This window comes from Callorhinus ursinus, unplaced genomic scaffold (assembly GCF_003265705.2).
Source record: "Callorhinus ursinus isolate GAN/ISIS: 27379988/994484 unplaced genomic scaffold, GSC_fseal_2.0 scaffold2, whole genome shotgun sequence".
In the NCBI taxonomy this organism is placed as follows: domain Eukaryota; kingdom Metazoa; phylum Chordata; class Mammalia; order Carnivora; family Otariidae; genus Callorhinus; species Callorhinus ursinus.
In genome coordinates, this window is record NW_027397064.1 from 44,728,247 (window position 1) to 44,753,866 (window position 25,620).

The 25,620-nt window shown below is 34.7% G+C and overlaps 1 protein-coding gene across 4 annotated transcripts in view; it reads left to right on the forward strand.

Moving 5' to 3' along the window:
- The window catches only part of CALCRL (calcitonin receptor like receptor), a 102,649-nt gene that overhangs the window by 14,010 nt on the left and 63,019 nt on the right, over positions 1-25,620 (forward strand). For 3 of the 4 annotated variants that reach the window (XM_025848857.2, XM_073881501.1, XM_073881504.1), the window contains exon 2: positions 7,518-7,585. The exons of the other annotated variant lie outside the window; for it this stretch is intronic. The gene's annotated coding sequence lies outside the window, so the exon portion shown is untranslated. The remainder of the gene's footprint in view (positions 1-7,517; positions 7,586-25,620) is intronic. 4 annotated transcript variants of the gene reach the window in all.

The following is a 25,620-nucleotide window of genomic DNA, read 5'->3' on the forward strand; positions in this document are numbered from 1 at the left end:
ACTTGTAGGATGAAAAAGGCTGTTTTGAGGTTTGAATAATTGCCTGATATAAAAAATTGCTGTCAATTTAAAATAGTTTCCCTAAATATTACAATTGGCTCTTGGCTGCATAGTGGATTTTAAGATATATCCTAATATACATATACATATATATATTAGTAATTTTTCAGCTTTTATATCTGCTAGATCACCTTGACTGTGTTAAGTATCTCTGTTCCAGGAGATTGATAGTAACACCAGAGACATAGTTAGCTAGCCTACAGCATAGAATAGGACCTTAAATCAATTTTGTAGTTCATGATGTTGCCCAAACAAATGTTATTAACAATTCTCTAATTAGTCCTATTTTAACTAATTCCTCTTTCTAGCTGTCCTCACCTCAGACATCTCTAGAGGAACAAATGTGCTGTCTATGTTTACATGCGTCGAGTCCTGGAGTAAATCCAGAACACTGCATTTTGTTACAGGTCTGGTGACAGTATCTTTGGTAAATGACAAGATGAAGGGTTTGAAGATTCACCAGAAATTGATAAAACAAAACATGAAAGGAACAAGTTAGGGAGTGAAGGGCCAATCTGGAGAACAGAGAAAAGAGAAGATTCAGAAAATTTTTCATCTGGAGAATAGATATATATATGACTGTAAGAATACAATTAACTTAGTAATTATTGCTTACTGAGTAAACAGACTGACATAATATCAGAGTGCGAGATGCGTTTTGAAAGTAAAAGAAATTAGATCAAGAAAAGGGAGTGAACAAAATAGAGAGGAAAGAGAGAAAATAAAAGGGGAGGCAATAAAAGAAGATAAATTGGTTCAATAAGATATATTTTATTTGCCAGAAGGTTAGAAAGTACAAATCCAGCACTGAACTGCATAAATTAAGATGCGGAGACACTTTGAATACATGGCCATGGACAAAAAGTTAGTATGCAAATGCCTTCCAACTGCTTGGCCAAACAGTTCAGATAGGAAAACTTTATCTACCCTTTTTTTCCTTTAATTTTTTTATTGTTATGTTAATCACCATACATTACATCATTAGTTTTTGATGTAGTGTTCCATGATTCATTGTTTGTGCACAACACCCAGTGTTCCATGCAGAACACACCCTCCTCAATACCCATCACCAGGCTAACCCATCCCCCCATCCCCCTACCCTCTAGAACCCTCAGTTTGTTTTTCAGAATCCATCGTCTCTCATGGTTTGTCTCTCCCTCTGATTTCTGCCCCCTTCATACTTCCCCTCCTGCTGTCTTCTTTTTTTCTTAACATATATTGCATTATTTGTTTCAGAAGTACAGATCTGTGATTCAACAGTCTTGCACAATTCACAGCGCTCACCATAGCACATACCCTCCCCAATGTCTATTACCGAGCCACTCCATCCCTCCCCCCCACACCCACTCCAGCAACCCTCAGTTTGTTTCCTGAGATTAAGAATTCCTCATATCAGTGAGGTCATATGATACATGTCTTTCTCTGATTGACTTATTTCAGTCAGCATAACATCCTCCAGTTCCAGCCATGTCGTTGCAAATGGCAAGATCTCATTCCTTTTGATGGCTGCATAATATTCCATTGTGTATATATATATATATATATATATATATATATATATATATATATATATTATATTTTTTTTATATATTCATCTGTCGATGGACATCTTGGCTCTTTCCACAGTTTGCCTATTGTGGACATTGCTGCTATAAACATCGGGGTGCACGTACCCCTTCGGATCCCTACATTTGTATCTTTGGAGTAAATACCCAGTAGTGCACTTGCTGGGTCGTATGGTAGCTCTATTTTCAACTTTTTGAGGAACCTCCATACTGTTTTCCAGAGTGGTTGCACCAGCTTGCATTCCCACCAATAGTGTAGGAGGGTTCCCCTTTCTCCGCATCCCCGCCAACATCTGTCGTTTCCTGACTTGTTAATGTTAGCCATTCTGACTGGTGTGAGGTGGTATCTCATGGAGGTTTTGATTTGGATTTCCCTGATGCCGAGTGATGTGGAGCACTTTTTCATGTGTCTATTGGCCATTTGGATGTCTTCTTTAGAAAAATGTCTGTTCATGTCTTCTGCCCATTTCTTGATTGGAGTAGTTGTTCTTTGGGTGTTTAGTTTGATAAGTTCTTTATAGATTTTGGATACTAGCCCTTTATCTGATATGTCATTTGCAAATATCTTCTCCCATTCTGTCGGTTGTCTTTTGGTTTTGTTGACTGTTTCTTTTGCTGTGCAAAAGCTTTTTATCTTGATGAAATCCCAATAGTTCATTTTTGCCCTTGCTTCCCTAGCCTTTGGCGATATTTCTAGGAAGAAGTTGCTGCAGCTGAGGCTGAAGAGGTTGCTGCCTGTGTTCTCCTTTAGGATTTTGATGGACTCCTGTCTCACATTTAGGTCTTTCAACCATTTTGAGTCTATTTTTGTGTGTGGTTTAAGGAAATGGTCCAGTTTCATTCTTCTGTATGTGGCTGTCCAATTTTCCCAACACCATTTGTTGAAGAGACTGTCTTTTTTCCATTGGACATTCTTTCCTGCTTTGTCGAAGATGAGTTGACCATAGAGTTGAGGGTCCATTTCTGGGCTCTCTCTTCTGTTCCATTGATCTATGTGTCTGTTTTTGTGCCAATACTATACTGTCTTGATGATGACAGCTTTATAATAGAGCTGGAAGTCTGGAATTGTAATGCCACCAGCTTTGCTTTGCTTTTTCAACATTCCTCTGGCTATTTGTATCTACCCTTTTGTTTGGGAAATTGGGTTGAGGGTTAAGCCTAGAAATTATTCCTTCTGATAAGAGGTGAAGAGTGTTTATGAAGAATTCGTGAGAGGCAAACACCACCTCCTGGATGATAATCATGTTCTAAGGCTTGGGCCCTATTAGTCAAGATAATGACTGTACTTTTAAGGGTTCATAGGGTCTGACCTACTGGCAAGTCTTAGTCTGTCTAGGACACTTTTTCAAAAGGCAGCACAGACATTGGGCTATATTCATCATACCACATCTAAAGCAGCAGAACTGTTTGGTAAAATACAAATCCCTTGGCTCATTCCAAATCTACCAAATCAGGCTGAGATCACTCAGCATACAGAGGGAAGAATGCTTAAATGATCCCTGTGTGCCCTGAAAATAGTTTTCTCTCTACTGAATTCTGGATGTGGTGAGACTTAAGACATAAAAACACAGTTAGGTTCAAATTTATAATAACAAAATAAAAGCATGAACAAGACACATGTTTAAACCCAGTGATTCTCTTTCTAAATAATAAAATAAGTGTTAATTCACATGAACTACATATAAATAACAAGACATATATATTACTTTCTCTTCTAATTTTGGCTTTGAGAATTATTAGTTTTGTGATTTGGGGGTGCATTTTCCCTGTCTGAATCATCCTAAAAGTCTTGAGAACCTGGTAATAATCCAAAATACAACTTTACTGACCCTTTCCTCTTTCACTGGACTCAGGGGTAAATACGCACACACACACACACACACACACACACACACACACACACACACACAATTGATTCATGGGCTGTTCATCATTGGTGTTCCAAAATTTCCTCCATACAACTAAGAGAGTAACCTAAAGTCAAATAGAATTCATACACCTAAATCATATTTATAAAATTCTTAGTGTTTAAATTGTGCATTGACTGTGATTTAACTGTGAAATATTCAAAGGGGGTCTATCTTAACAATATCCTGACAAAAGTAAGGTAAACTTTCAACTTGGATCGGTGATGTGTGAGGCAGCTGCATTTCTCCCACCCCAGTGCTCTGACCTATCCCAAATACATTGCATTTTGATATTTTGATCCATAAATCCACAACAAATGCATAACCCCAGATTAAGGAATTATACTCTTCATACTGTTCTACAAAAATGTTTTCTAATTTTGAAAATCTTGTACATACAGAAGATTATACATAGCATAAATATACTGTTTAAATAAATAAATGCCTGTTTATGGAACCCAGCTTGTCCATCATGTTCCTCTTAGTTAAGTCACACACATGGCCCCAGAAGTAAGCCATTACCCAAACTTGTACTTACTATTCCTTTGCGTTACTTTATGGCATTATCACATACGTACATTCTTTTAAGCAATGTGTTATTTAGTTTTGCTGTTTTTATTTTTATTTTTATGAAAGTGCAATCACTCTGAATATAGTCTTCGGAGATTGCTTCTTTCATTTAGCATTTTGGAGATGCAGCCCTATTAATGTATGTAGCTGTTTCTTTCTTTTCACTGTTGGAGTGTTCTATGGTATGAGTATACCATAGTGTATTTCATGTGGATTACTTCCACCATTTTACTATTACAAACAATGAAGCAATGAACGTATTTTTTACGAATCTCCTGGTACACATATGCCTGAGTTTCTTCAGGGAATACAGTTTCGAGTGGGATTTCAGGATTTTAGCAATTCAAAGTGCTTGTACCAATTTATCCTCTCATCAAGAGGGTATGAAGTTTCCACTGCACCACATCCTTTCCAACACTTTCTATTATTGTTAAACTTTTAAATTTCTGCCAGACTGGTGGGAGTAATGTAGTATTTTCATTGTGACTCAGTGTAAAATCATTGTGATTTTAATTTGCATTGCCCTGATTATGAATCACAGCAAATTCGTATGTAGAAAGAATTAAAATTTTTCTCTGAAACATTTGTTTTTAATTGGGTAGCAGTGACTTGATGTTGTAGAATTATGGGTAAGCCACTTTTGCTCATAATTATTTAAGAGAAGGACTATCTTGTTTTGGTTAGGTGGTCCAGGAAAAGGAGAAAGTGTATTTTATTACTTTTAAAACTGGGAAGGTATAAATAGCATTTCTCAGCATGTCAAGAACACAAACTGATAATGCCTAGAATCCTATCTCTAACTTCCCATTTCCTTTATTCAAATATCCCATCAAACACACATCAAAACCTCTTTTAAAAATAAAGAGAGGAAGAAAATGAATAATTCCATTCAGATGCATGTGCACTTTTTTAATAGACTTTATTTTTTAAAGCAGTTATAGGTTCACAGCAAAATTAATTGGAAGGAACAAAGACTACCCATACAGCTCTGTCCCCATTCATGCACAGTTTCCCTCACTATCAACGTCCGCCATCAGACTAGCATATTTGTTACAATTGAGGAACCTACAGTTGACACAGCATGATCACCCAAAATACATAGTTTACATTAAGGTTCATTCTTGGTGTTTAACAGTCTATAATTTTGGACAAATGTATAATGACATGTGTTGTATGCTTTTTATGATTTCTTGAATAGTTAAAATCATTTATGGAACTTACAAATCTCTTGAAAGAGATAGTGTCTCTCTACTGTGGTAAAAATTATTTCTTATACAGAAAAACACTATAGAAGGCATTAGAGTTTGTGTCTTTCACATAATCCCTCATTTTGGAAACCACTTGATTGTCCTTATACATATTAGCTGAATCTAACCAATATATTTTTTCAATGTTTTGTTTCTTCTTACTAAATATACTTAGAGTTACATCTTTATAGCTGAATTGTTGTGCTTCATTATGACATTACATTAATAAGATTTATCTATTATTCTTATTTGTTATATTTCTTTTCTTTGTTTTTAGGGTTTAGTTGATTTTGATTTCATTTTCTAATCAGTTCAGCCAATGGCACTACTTGAACAAAATTAGCTTTCTCTTGAGTTTTCTCTCGATAGATCTATCTAGAGGCTTTATGTTTTCTTTGCATCTTTTCTTCTTCAATGTTAGTTAACCTTTGGTACTACAGACACAGATATTTTTCAGAGAAAAGTGGAAGTCAGACCATGCTGACATATGCATTATTTTATTAAAATGTACAACACTTTGGGGTGTCTGGGTGGCTCAGTTGGTTAAGTGCCCAACTGTTGATTTTGGCTCAGGTCATGGTCTCAAGATTGTGAAATCGAGCCCCACAAAGGGCTCTGCACTCTATGGGGAGTCTGCTTGAGATTCTTTCTCTCTCCCTCTGCCCCTCCCCCTGCTCATTCTCAATCTTTCTCTCTTGCTCTCAAATAAATAAATAAATCTTTTTTAAAACGTACAGTGTGTTTACTAATCATAATTACTTCATCAGTAAATTTTCTGATAGCCAGAAGAAACTACTGACATATTTGTTTTTTACTTATCCCAAATCCCCAAAATGGTGGAAAGAAGCATTTTCAGCTGGAGTGAAAATAAAATCTCTAGAGCCATGCAGAAGAAAACCAGTAACACTTCGTGGTCCTTTCTATTTCATGTGCTATTTTCTAACAAGTTGGGAAAATACTCAAAATAAACTTCAACTTTGAACCTTCTGAATTCTATATATATGCCAGTAAAGCCTGAGACTGACAAGAGTTTTTATTTTTTCCAAAATAGCTTGTAGAAAATCCAGATTCTAAAAATGTGCAGTGGTTGTTGGTGTAAAAATACACATCTCCTTAATAAGACTAGATCATGATCCTAATTGTAACATATACTACACAATTTAAAATAATATATAATAAATTATTAAAAATATGTGAAGATGGACAACTTTACAAACTAATCCAAAATGTTTTTTGAGTCACAAAAATCTGATTACAGAGATTGCTTTTAACATAGCTTTCTTAACTTTTGAGTTTTCATTTAAATATCCCTATTGACTTCATAGAAATCCTTGGCAATAATTCAAAGGTTATTTTTAGAAGTAGCTACAAATTGATGATCCATAAAAGTAAGTGCAAAAAAAACCTCTCAAATCACAATATAAACTAATGGAGATAAATAATTTGTGAACACAAATTTGACATCTTTGAAATTCAGTAAGTCCAAATACCATGTAAGTGCAAAGCTGGATTAAATTCAATTATAGCTATATCTTGCCTTCAACATTAGTTTGAGTCTGAAAAGAAGCATAAACCCCATTTATATACATTAAGGCTTTGTTCAGTGGTGGGTGAATCTCGCTTTTTGGTAATGTCCTATTTAAAGAAAGTTAAATGCTAACCTGCCATGATTTAGCTTCTGCCTCCTTTTTTGACAAGGTCTGTAATGCTCTTTGCCTCTCACTCATTCCAGTTTGATCACATTGACCTTTCTGTACTTTGAACCAGCTACGTCATTCCACCCTCAGAACCACTGACCAATCCTTCCATACTTCCAGGAACAACCTTTCTCCCAAACATTTCAGGGCATCCACCTCTTCCGACTGCTAAGATCTTGAACAACAAGGACCATCCCTCATGTTTGCGCCCCTTAAATCTTCATTATTAAAAAATAAGGTGCCAAGAACAAAGTTCTTGATTACTTCCAGGTTAGCATGATGGCAACCTGGCAACCTAAAAGTTCCTGACACATCTCCCAACTTCCCATTAAAATTCAACATTTAAAATACAGGGGTTTATGGTTTGAACAAAAAACCCACACTGGTATATAACTAAGTTAAATTCTGTAAAAATCCCATTATTCACTACTAATATTACCAAATTCACAGGAATGTTCTCTTGTCATCCAGGGTTCTACGATGATACACCAACCACTTGTGCTGCCACCTGTCAAAACTTTGGATGGCCCTACTTTCAGGTATTGCATACATTACAAAAGAACATTCAGGACCTAAATAAAGGAACATGTTGGATTTCCAATGAAGTTGAGAATAATACGAACATGTTAACAATAGTAAGAAAGATTTCACAGAATGATTTATAACTTAATGTCAAACAACTCCCGAATAAAGGAAAACTTTGAAAGGTAGTCTAACAAAATGCTGGTAGAGATGGACATATGGACAACTGGAAACCTTATGAAGTTATTTCCTGGACCTCAGGGTAGGCATTTAGTCCCTAAATTCTTGTTCTCTTGGCCAGAGAACTAGGAGTGTTTAATTAATTTGAATGGGTCCAATCAGATTTATTAATATTAGTAATTTGATAATATTTGCCACAAACATACGTGTATGTACATACATGCACATATACAACGTCTGTAGTTAACCTTATTTATAACTATATATATGTATGTATTTCTATATGGATTACATAGAAAACAAATTAAGTTTAACGTTATTAAATAATAGAGCTAGGTTGCTCATTTGAACTAAATAACTTTCCTCTGTAGAGTTCTTTCTTTTCTGAATCATATAGTCACTGTTCTAGTCCTATATATGATTGTAAAACTTTCCCATAATTGGAACATAAGAGGATATCACTTATAAATAAGGGAACAGGAAAATGGGGGGTAAGCTGTTTTAAAGATCTAAGTTGTTCTAGAGACTATTTTTAGAACTCCCTGGCCAAACAGTTTCCACTTCAATCCTGGGCATTAATTACAAACTTCAGGGGCACTGGTGCTTCCAAAAAGATTACTGTTGTAGACAGATATGTCTTCTAATTTATATTTAGCATTATACTTCCATGCCAATAACATATAGATTATGCAATTATTATTACACCTCACAGCCCCCTTCCTGACAAAATTAAAGTAGTTTTCCTGTCCTAACTTATTTTTAGACTGCAAAGTATTTAACAATTCAATCATGTATCATCCTGATAAACTATAATAGCATTAATGAAAAAAGGCTCCTAAATAATTTTATCTTAAATTCAAAGCTGAGTGACATAATTCCTTCTTCTGATTTTTAAATTCCCAAGTCATTCTGCTGGACCCAAAAATAGACCCTCTATAATTATTCTTTTTCCCACAGCTTGTCTTTGGGAACTCATCATTGTTGTTCTATCCTTTTATGTGTCAGCTTCCTTTGCACATTACATTTTATATGACTCACTGTTCCTTAGAGCAAGGTTTATGCTCAAAATGCCTACTTATATCTGACAGCTGGATTTTTCTTCCTGAGCTTTTTTATGTCAAGTGGAGCCAGATCAATTTTTATAAGCCCCAATTTTGCTTAATGAAGACATATAGGAAGGAGCATAAAATGGAAGAAAATTCACTTACTAGGCAAAAACTGATTTTGACCTCCACTGTCTGTGTGTACCAGTCATCTTTATGTGGAAACTAAGAGGATTATACAATATTTTTTCTAAGTGTCTTTCCAAATTTTAAATTTTAACATCTATTGATGCTTTGAAGGAGATAAATTGGAAGTGGCTTGAAATGAAAGGTACAAATTTAAACTGTTTTCTCTTCATTAGATTGATCTCTGACTTGAGGAGTATTGCTAAGATTTTTTGGGAGAAGTTTAATAAAAGTTTAAATACTACTCTTCTGTAGTATTTAAAATTTTATTTTTAACAAGTATTGTTTAGAGTGAATATGTATTTAAATTCCAGCAGAAAAGATGTTGAAAAATTGTCTCTGGGGAGATTAAAAAATATAAATGAGAACCAGGATTGCAGTTTGCTATCATATTAGTTTGACTCATCTATGGTTTAATTTTAACCTAATGAAAGAAGAACAGAACTGAAACTTAGAGAACTCCTAGTCTTAGATCATCTACTATGGCTGTGGGATAGAAGGCAAAAAGTCTCCTAAATTCCTACTTTCCAAATCTGTAAAATGAGCAGCTTTCACTATAAGACTTCTCAGGGTCCATTCAGCTCTGAGATTGTAGAATCTCTGAATGTAACTATGCTGAATTAAAGATAGGAATGATATAAAATATTATCTGAAGTTCTTTGTAACAAAGTGATTTGTAATAGTTCAATTATAACTTTGAATATTTTTGCACTGCTTTATTTAATCATCAATTAGACTCAAAAACAGAACGGATGGTTGTGAGGTGGGAAAGAAAAAAATAAAGAGAATATCTCTGGCTAGATTGAATTTTGGCAATAGAAGGATCTGTTTCTAGTTACCACTACTGTTTAATAATCTTACTAAAAATCCTTTTATGTCCCAACATAGCAGCAATATTAATTTTTAAATTTCTAATAATTTGATAGTCCACTTTCACATTTAAATCTTAATCCAACTGAAACTGAATCTCAGATATACATTTTTCCTCCAAATTGATAGACAGGTTTATCGATACTTTTCATTAAGTAATTAACCTTTTCTATTACTGATTTGAAATTTAACTAAATTGTTATATTTACTAAATTCTGTTAACAAAATTATTTTGAAGGGGTGCCTGCGTACTCAGTTGGTTGGGCTTCTGCCCTTGGCTCAGGTCATGATCCTAGGGTCCTGGGATAGAGCCCCATGTCTGGCTCCCTTCTCAGCGGGGAGCTTGCTTCTCCATCTCCCTCTACCACTCCCCCTGCTTGTGCTCTCTCTCTCTCTGTCAAATAAATAAATAAAATCTTAAAAAAATTATTGTGGATTCTAAGGTCCATTTGTCTTCTGCTATTTGTTCAGTTAAACTTTAGAATTATTCATTACCTTGATTGCATTACATTTATAGATTATCGGGGAGATAATTAAGCATCTTCATACATTTTAGTTTTTCATCTACTAATACAGTGTCTATTATTAAAAATTATTTTATGCCTGCAAAATAATTATATATATTTTCAAAATGGCTCTACCTGCAGAAATTGTAATAGTAATGCAATCAAGTAGGATTTTTAAAAACATTCATTGACAGTCATTTGTACAGGATTTTTTTAATAAAATTTCACCAAGGTGCATATTTTGTTGCATAGAAGATTTTGAACAAGGAAGACTTCATTGAAAATTTTCCTAGGAAAAGATTAGAAGAGTTTTGCACAGTAGCCAGGCAATCACTTCAAAGGAAAGGGAAGACAACAAACATTGCAGTTTTTCTTAAAATGTCCTGCTCATTCAGTGATTTATTTTCTACCTTTCTCTATCTTTCTGGCTTAATTACAATAAGATTAATTGGACCTGGAATAATGTGACTAGATACTATACTACATATATCATATGGAAGTGAGCTGTTGGTGCTACTAGTAAGCGAATAAATACAAGGCTTTAATAAGCAATGGGCTGGAACATACCAAAAAGGCTTCTTTTGTTATTAAGGATAATAAATTATAAGGAGGCTAAGAAACTTCCTTTGAACCTGGGGCTTATAATTCTATGTGTAATAACTTATATTTGTAATTTATGATCATTAACAAATAGCTTACTTTTATTTTTTGATAATGAAGTTTTATTTTTGATAATGAAGAACATTATACCTTTGCAAAAACATAAGAGGTTGCCATTAGATGTGGGAAAACTCCCTAAACTTTTACCAAGATGCACTGACTCAGAAAACTAGCAATCAGTTGAACAGAGAGTACCTATATTGAAGGGATTTTTATATTGAAAAAGTTGTGTAGTGGGATAGACCCATACTTATGATTAAGAATTAGACCCTTCCGGCCAAATCTCAGCCAGAGTCCGTCAGACTCCAGATGAATTCTAACAGTTGATGTGATGTGGATTTCCCCTATGTAGGAAAACCCCACATTAAAAGAAAGCACCTCCCCACCCCCCCAAAAAACATTGTTTGTTTTGCTTAGATATTTTATTATTGTTTCATTTGTCTTCCATCCTATCTCCCAGGCCTTCCTTAAGCTTCCGTTCAAAGCAACCTAGTTATCTTTTTATGGAATATATCGATCTTGACAAAATCTTTCCTCCTCCCAAAATATACAGACCTTAGCCTGAATGTGACAAAGTAAAATTATCAGTTGGCTTATGCCACTTCATTTATACCTATCAGGAGCTAGTTCTTAGCTTCCAGCCCGCTTTTCCTAAACTGCCCATATTTATATCTTTCTGAGATTATCTCATTTTCTATTTATGTTATTCCATCAGTCATAATATACTTATAAATGCCAGATGGGGGGTGCCTGGGTGGCTCAGTTGGTTAAGCATCTGCCTTCTGCTCAGATCATGATCCTGAGGTCCTGGGATTAGCCCAGCATCAGGCTCCCTGCTGAACAGGGAGCTTGCTTCTCCTTCTCCTTCTGCCCCTCCCCCTAGCTCATGCTCTCGCTCGCTCTCTCTCAAATAAATAAATAAAACATTTAAAAATAAAAAAATAAGTGCCAGTTGGGCAAACCTTCTACTTTGTGGCTTGGTCCATTTATGTACATTGTCCTGCTAATATATTTAATCATATATTATTTATAAGTCTATGAGTTATTAAAAAACTGAAAAACATTTACATGTATTGCTTCCTGTAAAAGTGAACAAATTTCTACCTAAGAGAGTGGAAAAATGCCTAGGACCTAGGAATTAAAAAAGGATGTGAATATGAGGAAAGCACAGTCATTTATTGTATTTTACAGGAAATTCCTGCTGTGGCTAAAAGTTCGTTGCTCTCTCAGACTGCTGTAGATATAAGACAAAAGGAAAACCAACCCAAACTGTTGTAGCTTTTAATAGGCTGAATCTAAAGTTTGCCTGCCGTGAGAAACAGACTGGATTTAAAGAAAACTAAAGCTATGATTCAATAAACCTGGCAAATAGATAGGTGACAATTAGTTAACTCAAGCCAGCCTTTAGACCTACTTTTATTTGTTTTAGGCTGTTTTATATGACCCCAACCACCAGATGAAAATTCAACACTTCTATCAAATGTTTTGTCTACACACCAAAAAGTAAGAGAAATTTAAGTAACCAATAACTATCAATTCCCGTTGTAAAGAATTACCTAGTTGCAAAGATTATCCACATTATAAAAATAAAAGTTAGCTACTGTTAATGAGGCTTTAAGCTCTGGATAGCTCCTATCTATAAGGAAAAAATTATGCCATGCTGAATTTGTTATTTTTTATTATTTCAAAATAGGGTCAACTTGTTTTTCACATTTGCTGCATAATTAGTAACAAACTCCAACTTTAAATCATTTGGAATTCCACTTTATTGAGCGTGCTAATCTTAGTTACTTATTTCCAGAAAAAGTTTATTATTCCCTATTTACTCTCAATTTCTTTTGAAGTCTTTGAACATTCAATAAAAGATCCAGAAAACAGTGCTATGACACATAGGCTGCCTTATTACTGGAAACACTAATACACACACACATATAAAATCATAAAATACTTTAGAATGAATGTTCCCATCGTAAGTGTAAATTTTCTGAATCATAGCAGACCTTAGAATTTATGATTATATCCATATCATAAAAATATTCCTCAACAGTATCAAGATAAATTTTGTGTTTTCTTTACAAGGGAAAAATAATCTTAAATACTTCTATAACATCTCAGATTCTGCATTACATTTGCTAGGATATTTAGTGGAAAATTATATACAAACATACATACATACATATTTATAACTTTGAAGAACATTAGCTGAACTTTAGGTGCATTCTGAGAAAAAAAATTCATGCAATAAAATGGAGAGAAAGAAGTATGTTCACACAGATATATTAAGTTAAAAAGCATAAGACTATTTTGATTTACAGTTTGTAATGCCTGGTTTGGAAAAATCTACATATTTTTGTAGCCAGAAAAATTCTTCTAGGGACACCTAGGTGACTCAGTCAATTAAGCATCTAATTCTTGATTTTGGCTTAGATCATGATCTCAGGGTCCTGGAATCGGGCCCTGTTGTGGGGATCCCCACTCAGTGGGGAGTCTGCTTAAGGATTCTCTCCCTCTCCCTCTGCCCCTCCCTCTGTGGGTCCCTCTGCCCTTCCCCTGCTTGCAGACATGCACACACTCTCCAAATAAATAAATAAATAAATCTTTTAAAAAAAAAAAAGGAAAGAAAAATTCTTCTATTACATTCTATTATTATTTTCTATTACTATCTTTGAAGGTCAAATTAATCTTTGCAAAATTTTAGTAGTGAACAGGGAATAGCCGTGTTTTCTCTAATAAGACTTATCTACCTAAATATTATAATGTAAATTGTAATTTCTATTCTCTCTATTACAATTCTATAACTTGGAAGTCTTTGATGCCATTTCTGGGCACAGAGCTTTAAAAAGCCTTATCTTCAACATTCTAATGTATTAGCTTTATAGCTTTGTAGGACCAGAAGATTCCTTACAGATTTTTGATACAACCCCCTACATTTTTGAAATGAAAAACAGAGAAACAGGCAAATAAAAAAATGGTTAAAAGAAAGAAAATAGTAACCTGGTGTCACAACCAAAATTAATATGTTTCTTTTCAATATACTTGTATTGACTATTCTATACAATAACTACAAACTACAGAATCATGCCTTTTAGAAATTATCTATAAGCAATACTCCATTCTTCACATAAACTTAATTTTTCTCCAATTCTTCTGGATGTTCTCTTATACGGTGAACTTGATTAAGGGTATTGTTATCCTTAGGATATCACTAGTGTTAGAGTTGATAAATCCCTTTCACGATGCCCCCAAATAGTCACATTCTGTTCAATCTGTACTTCAAGAAGTCACCCTGTTTTGGGTTCATGTCCAATCCAGTGTCCACTGAATTTGTCAAGTTATTTTCTAACTGGGCTCACATCCTGTGCTGATGTATCTTAAACTTCAGGATAGTTGTTGCCTCAAGATCTCTCATGCAGTTTTAGCGCAAACTCTGTTCAAATAAGCACTGTGATTGTATCTCTGCTGAAAAAATTTGACCTATCAAATTTTTGAAATTGCTCTCCATAACCTGACATGAAAATGCTACCCAATTAACAGACAACACACACATGTGCATAGAGACTGTGGCCACTGTGTCTATTCCAGGTCTTTCAGTTGCCATTTTATTGTATTTTTCTCTCTTTATGTAGCAACCTACTTAGCACGAGGGCCTTAAGAAACCCACTAGGCATTAAGTTTTTATATTGAAAAAGGTTTGAGGTAAAATTTATTTTATTACAGAAGATAAAGCCAGACTTAGCAGGGGTATCAAGCCGACTTCAAACATTGGTGAAGTAGACAAAAATAAAGACAAAGCACAAACTCTATTCATTAAATATAACTCCTTGAAGTCATTGATTTTTAAATCTGCCTGAACCCATATGTAAATATATATTTTCTACTGAAATCTTAGTAATAAAGAACACATGACCATTTGTGGATATAATTGGATGTTCACATTTTATCTTAAAAATGCTGTTAGCTCGGGGCACCTGGGTGGCTCAGTCATTAAGCATCTGCCTTCCGCTCCGGTCATGATCCCGGGGTCCTGGGATCAAGCCCCACGTCAGGCTCCCTGCTCAGCGGGAAGCCTGCTTCTCCCTCTCCCACTCCCCCTGCTTGTGTTCCCTCTCTCGCTGTGTTTCTCTCTGTCAAATAAATAAATAAAATCTTAAAAAAAAAATAGATATATTAAAAATGCTGTTAGCTCGGTTCACAGGATTTTGTATATTTGGGATCATTTCCCTGAGACAGCATAGGATGACAAATAGGGATTTGAGTTAGGGGACATGTTTCTAGTCTCTCCTCTGCCTCTGACCGGTAGCATTAATGTGGTCAGGACATTTCACATCCCCGGTCCTGAGTGTCCTCATCTATAAAGTAACGGTTTTGTACCTATTTGATCTTGTTTATATTGTGAAATTGACATTTAAACAAAATAATAAACATAAAATGCATATAATCGGTTCTCATCAAATAAAAGCTTTTATTACTATTATTACTATTATTATTAATAAAACCATTAGGTCCTTCTAACTTTAATTTCTATGAATGGCATTGAGTTCAGTTTTGTCTGACAGTGTTCTGTTTTGAATCATTTCAACAGTCTGTGTTTCACTAGAATTGTATGTAAAAACATGGGTACTTACTATGTATCGCTAGTATCAAGATAAAATACTGAGTTAAAAGTGTCTTCTATGATTAATTCTCCTCAACTGTTAACTGGTCACACATGGATGGCTTATCTGAAAGATACCTCACTACATAATCTTCCAAAATCATGTTATATACTGTTTTACTAATTCTGAAAAAAAAAGATACTTTCTGGAGTCAGAAAGATTTCAAATTGTATGTGATTGCTAAAATGAACAATTTCAAGGCAGAAGTTGCATGGTATTATTTAATATGGTCCATTTTTTTTCTTGAAGTATATTTTTATTCTCTTACTATAAGCAAAGAAACCAAGTTGAGTGGAAAAGTAAGGATTATTTATTTATTTATTATTATATTATTTATTTATTTTCATATCCTCTCTCTGTAGGATCTACCATGGTGGTGAGCACATAGTAAGCAAATGCTCCACAAACATTGATCTTTTAGTGATGGTTCTATGGGGGGGGAAGCATATGCTTCATATGAACTTCAAAATAGTACTGATAAATATCTATATAGCCAGTGACTATTTGGGGAAGTGAAATATAACAGGGTCCAGAAGTAGTTCTGGTTAAGGGTGTATTATGCTAAGCAAAATAAGTCAATCAGAGAAAGGCATGTATCATATGACCTCACTGATATGAGGAATTCTTAATCTCAGGAAACAAACTGAGGGTTGCTGGAGTGGTGGGGGGGTGGGAGGGATGGGGTGGCTGGGTGATGGACATTGGGGAGGGTATGTGCTATAGTGAGCTCTGTAAACTGTGTAAGACTGTTGAATCACAGACCTGTACCTCTGAAACAAATAATACATTATATGTTTAAAAAAAAAGAAGAAGGGCGCCTGGGTGGCTCAGTTGGTTAAGCGACTGCCTTCGGCTCAGGTCATGATCCTGGAGTCCCGGGATCGAGTCCCACATCAGGCTCCCTGCTCGGCAGGGAGTCTGCTTCTCCCTCTGACCCTCCCTCCTCTCATGTGCTCTCTCTCTCTCTCTCATTCTCTCTCTCAAATAAATAAATAAAATCTTAAAAAAAATAAAAAATAAAAAAAAGAAGAAGAAGAAGATAGTAGGAAGGGAAAAATGAAGCAGGGGAAATCAGAGGGGGAGATGAACCATGAGAGCCTATGGACTCTGAGAAACAAACTGAGGGTTCTAGAGGGGAGGGGGTTAGGGGGATGGGTTAACCTGGTGATGGGTATTAAAGAGGGCACATATTGAATGGAGCACTAGGTGTTATACGCAAACAATGAATCATGGAACACTACATCAAAAACTAATGATATAATGTACGGTGATTAACATAACATAAAGAAAAAAGAGTGTATGTTTAGGTGTCAGGGAGTCTCAGGTTGGAATCTTAGCTTGCTCACTTCACTAGTGAGATGACCTTGAGCTCTAATTTCCTTATCTGGAAAAAATAAGAGAAAGAATGTAATGATTTTTTACTCTCAAAATTGAATATGATAATATATAGTGCCTAAGACAATGCTTAGCATACAGTAAACAATAAGTGGTAGTTATTACTATGTAAATTATCCTAAAATCCTGATTGAATTGTTATAAATAACATCAAATTAAACATTGGTTTATAGTAATTTATTTTAGATAACATTTAGATATATTTTTTTAAGATTTTATTTATTTATTTGACAGAGACACAGCGAGAGAGGGAACACAAGCAGGGGGAGTGGGAGAGGGAGAAGCAGGCTTCCTGCAGAGCAGGGAGCCCGATGCAGGACTCGATCCCAGGACCCTGGAATCATGACCTGAGCCAAAGGCAGACACTTAACGACTGAGCCACCCAGGTGCCCCAGTATTTAGATATTTAGATAGTATATCTATTTTTTGATATTTTGTTAATAGATTATTGAAAGAATTCCTGACAATTTTTGCTTTCCTTTTACTAATTAGAGGAACCAGGATGAGATGCCTGGTCCAAACACCCTACTTTTGTCCACTTCCTACTACCTTCCACCAACATCTATATGCTTAAAGAATATTCAGAGGAACTTTGTTGCTGAAGAAGGAAATAGGAGATTGTTTTGTTTTATTTTGTCGAGACCTAACTATGATGAGGAAGACATAAAGATTCAGAGTGTGGCATGGTGCCTATACTTTACTGGACATTTGAATTGGTTTGGAGATTCTGAGGACCTGACGAGGGAGGCAACACTTTCATGAGAAAATTAGCAAAACTCTGGTGAGGAATTGTGCTGTCTTAGGGCCCAGGTGGCAGAGGGTAAAGTTAGAGGCCTTTTTTTTTTTTTTTTTAGAGGCCATTTTCTACCATTTCTGCACAGAACACAGAAGGACTCTGGCACCTGTAGATTTGAAGACTCTGAGAGGATTAGGGTATAGTCTTTGTGATATCACTGTCAAGTTGAAGTAGTAAGATATGGCAAGATTAAGGTCACTTACAGTGATTCTAAGGGCAGAGGGCATAGACAAAGGAAGTCAGAATGCTAGAGAAAGAATGGTGTTGGTTGGTGCTATGAAAGAGACTGGCTTGTAAACCATCTCTTTAGAGATTTCAAGAGACACTTGAAACTTTGCAGGATGCTGGAGGTCCTATGTTCTAAGGGGTGACAAAATCAGAAATTTGTGGGTTATTGATAACACGACTTGATATCCATAGGCTTCTGGGGCCTAACAAGATTTCAGTCACACAAAAAAGAGTTTTTTAGTCTTAGTCCTTAGTTAGTGTTACTGATAATTAAGATATTTCAATAGTATGGAACCAAGAGTAGGTTTCAAAGGGTTTGGATTTATGGAAATAGTTAAGTGAACTATGGTATTATCCACTTGATTCAAAGTATCTTGTGGTTTCACATGAGTCACTTGGCAATAAAGAAAGTATGTGATATTTCCTAATAAAGTTATTTTCAGATAGGAAAAAATGAAGATAGCTACATCCACCTGGGAGGTCTTGCTACTGTTCTATGTAACCCCAAGGATTAATCTATTCATGGTTTAGATAGTTCTACCTAAGAGGCAACATGTAAATTCTTGTTAAGTCAGCATTTAGTGTGTTCAGAGGAAACTCTCCAATGGCTCTGAAACCCTTAACTCAATTATTTCTCAAAACCCATGCAAAGCATTCAATACTTGATATAAGTTTACTTAAAGATAAACTCCGAGACATGTATGATTGATATATTTATGTGCAAATAATTTAAGACTAGATATTAGAAATTTTCTTTCATTTCTTGTCTGAACACTAGACTTCCCCCACACTTTACTGCCTTGTATCCCTTTCATGTACATTTCAAAATTATTTTTCTTTTCCTGAAGATACCACTGAAACATATATACTCTTGAAAAGTAAGTTCATATTATCTCCTGTTGAGTTTGGACTCCCAATTCAGTCTTATGAAGCCCTTAATGATTTATTTTCCTCCTGGAAGAAGCTGACAAGAATTCATACTCACTTTCAATGTATTCTTTTAATAGATTGTTTTTGGCTTGCTGAGCTCTTTGTAGCTGTAGGCAAATACGTGAAACTTGGCAAAGGCATCATGTATGCTCTTCAGCACAGAGACAGCTGCCTCTCCCTACTGGTCCACGTCTTTTCTTTTAAAAAATTATCAAAAGAAGAAGAAAAATAATTATGAGTATTATTCTATTTGAGCTATACTTTTGGCCAGTTTCATTATAATGTTATCTTTACACTTTGAAAAAAACAGTAGTTCAATAAATAAGAGATTTTTCCAAGATATGCATTATGAACACTAAGTCATAATGTCATGAAAGAACTTTGATCTCATCCAGAACTAGTTATTTAAATTATTCTTTTAGGGATGCCTGGGTGGCTGTCAGTTAAGCATCTGCCTTAGGCTCAGGTCATGATCCAGGGTCCTAGGATAGAGCCCCATGTTGGGCTCCCTGCTCAGCAGGGAGTCTATTACTGCCTCTGTCCCTCCCCCCATTCATTCTCTCAATCTCTCTCGCTCTCTTTCTCAAATAAATAAATAAAATCTTAAAAAAATAAATGATTCTTTTAATCAAACTGATTTTTGATACAAAAGACAAACTTCTATCTTATATTTATTATCTTGGAAAGATATGATCTTTTAAAAATATGAAATAACAGATTTGATTAACGTTAACTACTCCATGAAAATGATTTTCAATATTCTTATTCTGAAAGCTCTCTTAGAAATGTTAGCATCTATTACCTTTTATAGATTTTGGAATCACAACTGAAGGTTCAATGATTAGTAGGGCAAACAGAGGGTAAGTTGGCATTTGAGCCAGTTTCTGCTTCCAAAAAGGTAAGCATGTGACTCCAGAACTAAGAGTTATTAATCATAGCATTTTTTAAACTGCTATATTTAATGGCTTAATATTATGCTATTCATCTTTCTAATGCCTTCAGGCAGATACCACAGATCCTTTAGAGGTAGATTTATGCCACTAGTTAAACTAACCTAAGGAAGGTCTTTTCAATGCATTTTAATTTAGCTTCACGTGTAGTATTTTCTTTAGTTAACACAAATTGTTCTTTTCTTTTTTAAAAGATTTTATTTCTTTTTTGACAGAGAGAGAGATAGTGAGAGAGGAAACACAAGCAGGGGGAGTGGGAGAGGGAGAAGCAGACTTCCTGCAGAGCAGGGAGCCCGATGCGGGGCTCGATCCCAGGACCCTTGGACCATGACCTGAGCCGAAGGTAGACACTTAACGACTGAGCCACCCAGGCGCCCCTAACACAAATTGTTCTTTTACAAATTAAAATATATTTCTTTGTTCTAAATTTTGAATAAATGAAATGGCCTATTCATCAATAAGAAAGTGTTTAAAATGAGATAATTTGTAATAATACCATTTATAAGGTTAAAACCTAACTGTATTAGTCTGCAAGAGTTGCTATAAAAAAATATCACAGACTGGGAGGTTTAAATAAATAAATTAATTTTCTCACAGTTCTGGATGCTGGAAGTTCAAGATCAAGGTGTTGGCTGGTTTGGTTTTTCTCTAGGCCTCCCTTTTTGGCTTATAAATATCAACCTTCTGACTGTGTCCATGCATGGCCTTTTTTCTGTGTGTGTGCATACCTGATGTTTCTTCCAGTTCCACACTTATGACCTCATTTAACCTTAATTACCTCCTTAAGGACCCTATCTCCAAATATAGTCACATTGTGGGGTAGGGCTTCAACACATAAGTTTTTGGAAGAAACAATTTAGTCCATAATGCCAACAATTTCTAAGGCATTATTTCGAAGGAGTAGATGTAAATAGGTAAGAGTTACTTTAAAAATTTAAAGTTATCCCAGATAATAACCGAGTTGAATCCCTAAGTAGAAAATAATCATCATGTCCTCTATATGCCAATAACTCCCCAATTTAAATTGTTGTGTAAGAACTTCTTACATATCAATCCTTCAAAAAGAATTTTTCAGCCAAATATCTCATGAACTATACATAATTAAAAAACCTTTTATGATTGAATGTCAAATTGAGAGCAGAGATACTAATAGTTTCCTCCTAGAGACACTATTAAATGCCACAATGGTTTATGAAAAATTTTCTATATATTAGTAAGCATACTTTTCAGATCTATACTCTTCCTCAGATTCTTCAAAAAGATTTCTCTTTCCCTATTCTTCAATATTTTTCAAGCATGCCCCTTTAAAGAACAAATTTATTTTATTTTGTTTGCTGATCATGGCCTGAAGAGAGACCCACTTGCCGACCTACACATTTTGAGAAATGACCTTTGCTAGCTCACTGTTCTCTAGGGGTTCCCAAAACCTCTTTTCTGGTCAGAAATTCAAAGGCAAGCATATAAGTACTGATTGTAGTCAAATTCCCCACACTTAGGAAGCATTTATCTAAACATTTACCTAGATTTTTCTAATGTGGAATTGTCTCATATCCTATATATATATCTATATATCTATATCTATATCTATATCTATATCTATCTATAGATATATATATATATCTCCCATATCCTGTCATCTAGAGCTCATACACTTTGACCAATAGAATGCATAAAAACCTCTTCTCCAGGAACTTCAATATATTGCTACTAGGGCTCTTGCTACTTCCTTCCTTCCCTATAGGGCTTGATTTGTTAGATTAACTCTTAACCACAGAGATTATTGAGACAACACCAGTGTCTACTCCTAACCAAATCAATCAATCAATCAACAGACAAAATGTATTTTATTTTCCAGAAAGTGCAATTCCAGAATGATAGAGGTGGGGGATGGGGGGTGAGAGAGTGTGGGAGTAGGGGGTGTGTACAAAAAGAATAAACTCATTTCTCTGGATGCCTTAAAAAAACAAAACCACCTATACTTTAATTTCCTGATAAGCACAACTCTCAATCCTATGAGCTTCAGAAAAGACAGTAATTTGGGGATGATGTGTTTGTCAACTTTTTGTCTGTTGGGTAGGGGCTGATTGTTTCTGAATCCAGTTCTATGTTAATTAGAATGCCTCCACGGTCCTGGAAAAATCTGTCTTAAACGTCAGTGTTTCCATGGGTTTTTCTTCAACTTTTGTGTATTCAATGTGTGGTGGGCATAAAGAGAGCAGATGGCATATAGTTCAGAGGTTGCCAGTCAGTTGCTATTTTTAGCCAGGATTCACATATGTACTTTGAGTTTAGGTATGATTTCTTGTATTATGATAAAGAAAGATCATGTTTTCAATCTCCTACAGATTTGGCAGCTAATAATTATGATCTTTCTTAATAAAAGTGGACTTAAAGGAGTCCATTATGACATGCTGCTGTCTACATTAATATGTGAGCAGTGAGTTTAAAATGTGGTCGTCTACTTAATAACTTTATTATTTAAAGTAACTTTTATATTTATAAATGAAATATTGTTGATGAATAGTCAGGAATTAAAAAACCTCCTTGCATAAAATATGCTAACTGACTTTCTTAGGCAACTACAATTATACAACTTTCCCATACTCATACTCTAATAAAACATAATGGAAAAAGAAACATTCCTCCCAAAAGTGAAATTTTTGTATAAATAAAATATTTGCTTACTGATGTCCCAATTTAGATTTCATTCCTCCTGCTGGATGACAACTAATGATAATATTAAATTTGCATTATAATGATCCATAATAATAACTAACATTTATTAAGTGCTTACTAATGTGCCAGAAAGTGTTCTTAACTTACTACATACAAATTTTACATAGGATATACTATCATTAGTATAGTATATAAATACTCTAAATATCCTCTAAATAGGATATACTATCATTATCCCCATTTTATGTAGAGATCAAGGTTATAGGGGTGAAAGAATTTGCCTAAATTTGATAGATACATAGTATCAGTTTATATCAGAGAGCAACAAAATACAGACTCAATCAATGACTAACTCCAAAAAATAATCTTTCTCACTTCTCCCAAGATGTAAATGTGAACAAAGCAAACTCTGGGTTGCCCTTTGTGGTACTTTGTATCTATTGAGACATGAATCAAAGGTTTTTGGATGTGTCAGCACACAAGTTATACCTTCGATAAAAAGGATTATTTCAAGATAAGGCCAATGACAACTACTTTGCACAGTTTTGTATCAGAATTGCTAAAGAGAAGAATATTTCCCTTATTTGCTGGAAACTGTCTGCCCCAAACCTGCTTTTGTCCTTTTGGTGTGCAAATAACAGTGTGGTAAGTAATATTATAGTCCTATAACATCTCTCGCTTTCCTCTTATGGCAGGGGGCAGATGGAATTTACTGAACTTGTAAAAAATTTAACAGTTATAGGTAGAGCAGTCATCAGATAGAGGAATTACCCTTATAAGATTTAAAATATAACAGCTGACAATAATCACATATAATAGTTGTCAAGGAAAACAGAATGAATGTTTTAATCTCTGAAATTTGAAATTCTGATATGTAAGTATTATGCCTATCTGATGTTCATGCTTTTCTCCCTGTCTTTTGTTACTTTTTTTTGCCCATGTTACTTCCCTTCTGGAATAGCCTCTCGGGCTCTCTCTCTCTCTCCATCCCTCCCTCCCTCTCTCTTACAGTTGCTTAGATCACAATAATATCTTCTCTATTGTCCAGAGGAAAATCCCGATCTTAACTAAGATTGATTCCTGAATCAAAACAAATGAGTTTGAAAAACTGATCCAGTGGAAGGGGGGAAAAACTTTGATGTTTAAAACATTTTCCCAGGGATTTCAGGGCTATTATCCATCATTGTTTGGTAAACCGAGTCAATTAAAGGCATTCACATGTAAAACATTCCTTTACAAAGAGCTCACAGTGACTGTTACCAAGTCTTGGGGCAGAACGGGGGGGGGGGGACAAAAAGGAGAGAAGGGTAGGCTTTTAACCAAGAGTATTGTAAACACTTTATATGATCTGAATTAATCTATGTGTACTCTCATCAAAATGTAACTGCTACTTATTTTTTAGGAAAGAATTTAGAAAAAAACCAAATTATATAACTCCATGAAACATTTTAATTACAAACTGTATAGAGCACGGAAAATGAGAGACTAGCATAAAAATGTTAAAGAAAACACTGCATTTTTAGTCTTTTTTTTCTTTGTCTAGCTATCGTTATTCTTTAGCTATCACTGGTGTATAATCATTTCATCCACTATACAGTGATTAAAATACTTAATTTCTTTACTAACATTTTATTGGTAACTTTCCTGAGGTGGGAGAATTTATAGATGAATTACAATAAAGTCCAAAAGTTGTTCTGGATTATCATAAGAGCAAAAAAATAAAACTAGGTACAGAGGAGGGTTTTTAAATTTTCATTTGTACGGGACAAAGTAGTCCAGTCCAAGATTATAGTGAATTCATTTCTTTATTTCTGTAATAGGCCTTTGGGCTCTGTATCATCCTAACTTTTCCAAAGGAAGGTACACAGCACATGATAGAATTTTATGAGCATCATATTATGCATCTTTGGGGTTTATTTCTAGATTCCCAATTTCTAAATAGTGTTTCTTAGGAGTGCTGACAACTCATTTATTAATTAAGGCCTTGAGGAGAAAAGGTGGGGAAAAAACTCCCTATAGCTAAAACAAAATCCAAAATTAAGTTTTCTAAATATATCAATAAATATCAAAATAGCATTATTTTGCAAACTAATATTTTGTGCCTGTCTATCTGATATAAATTAGTGGGGAAAAATTCCTTTTTTTCCAGTTTGGCCTTTGATACTTAACGTATTTGCATTAATATATATATCTTGAATGTAGTAACAGTATTTTCCACTCAGAACAACAGAATTAAAGAACAAAAAAGAACCTTAGGAATCTAGTCCAATACCCTTATTTTACAAATAACAAAACAAAACAAAACTGAGACCACCAAAGATGAATGGGTTTGCTCAAATTATATACAGCTTGTTTAGTCACAGAAGCCAAGACAACATATAGAGGTGAAGATATTAGTAACCTTAATGCACCATGCACAGGAAGCCATAGGTCAAAACTGTTGCTAGAACCAGCCCTCACTCCCTTCCCTCTGTGATCCCCAGGTTTGGTTAAAAATCGAACCTTGGGTTTATTCATATTCAGCTAGAGGCTATTTGAATTTTTTTAAAGCAATATTTTACCTAAATATATGCTTATTGCTGAGGAAAGCTTTAATATCAATGTATATTTATATCTCACTGTACCTCAGTCCTCACCTTATGCCCAAAGACTTCTCATTCTTTTATTTTTAAATTTGGATTTTTTTCTCTTAGAATATAAAAGTCAATGTTGTCACAGATTTCTAGGATTAACAGGCAAAAATATACTACTAAACTTTTGAATATGCACTATTTAATAATTAGAAGTAATAGTTCATTTGAAACTGTTGCTATTTCTCCATTTTGATTGCCATAATATATTCACCTATCAATTTTTAAAATTTTTTTCAGAATTATGAAAGAACACTTTTATGACTAGTTTAATAGTGTTCATCTTTATTTTACAAATGGGTGGGATGGGGCGGGCGCCTGGCTTGCTCAGTCAGAAGAGTGTGTGA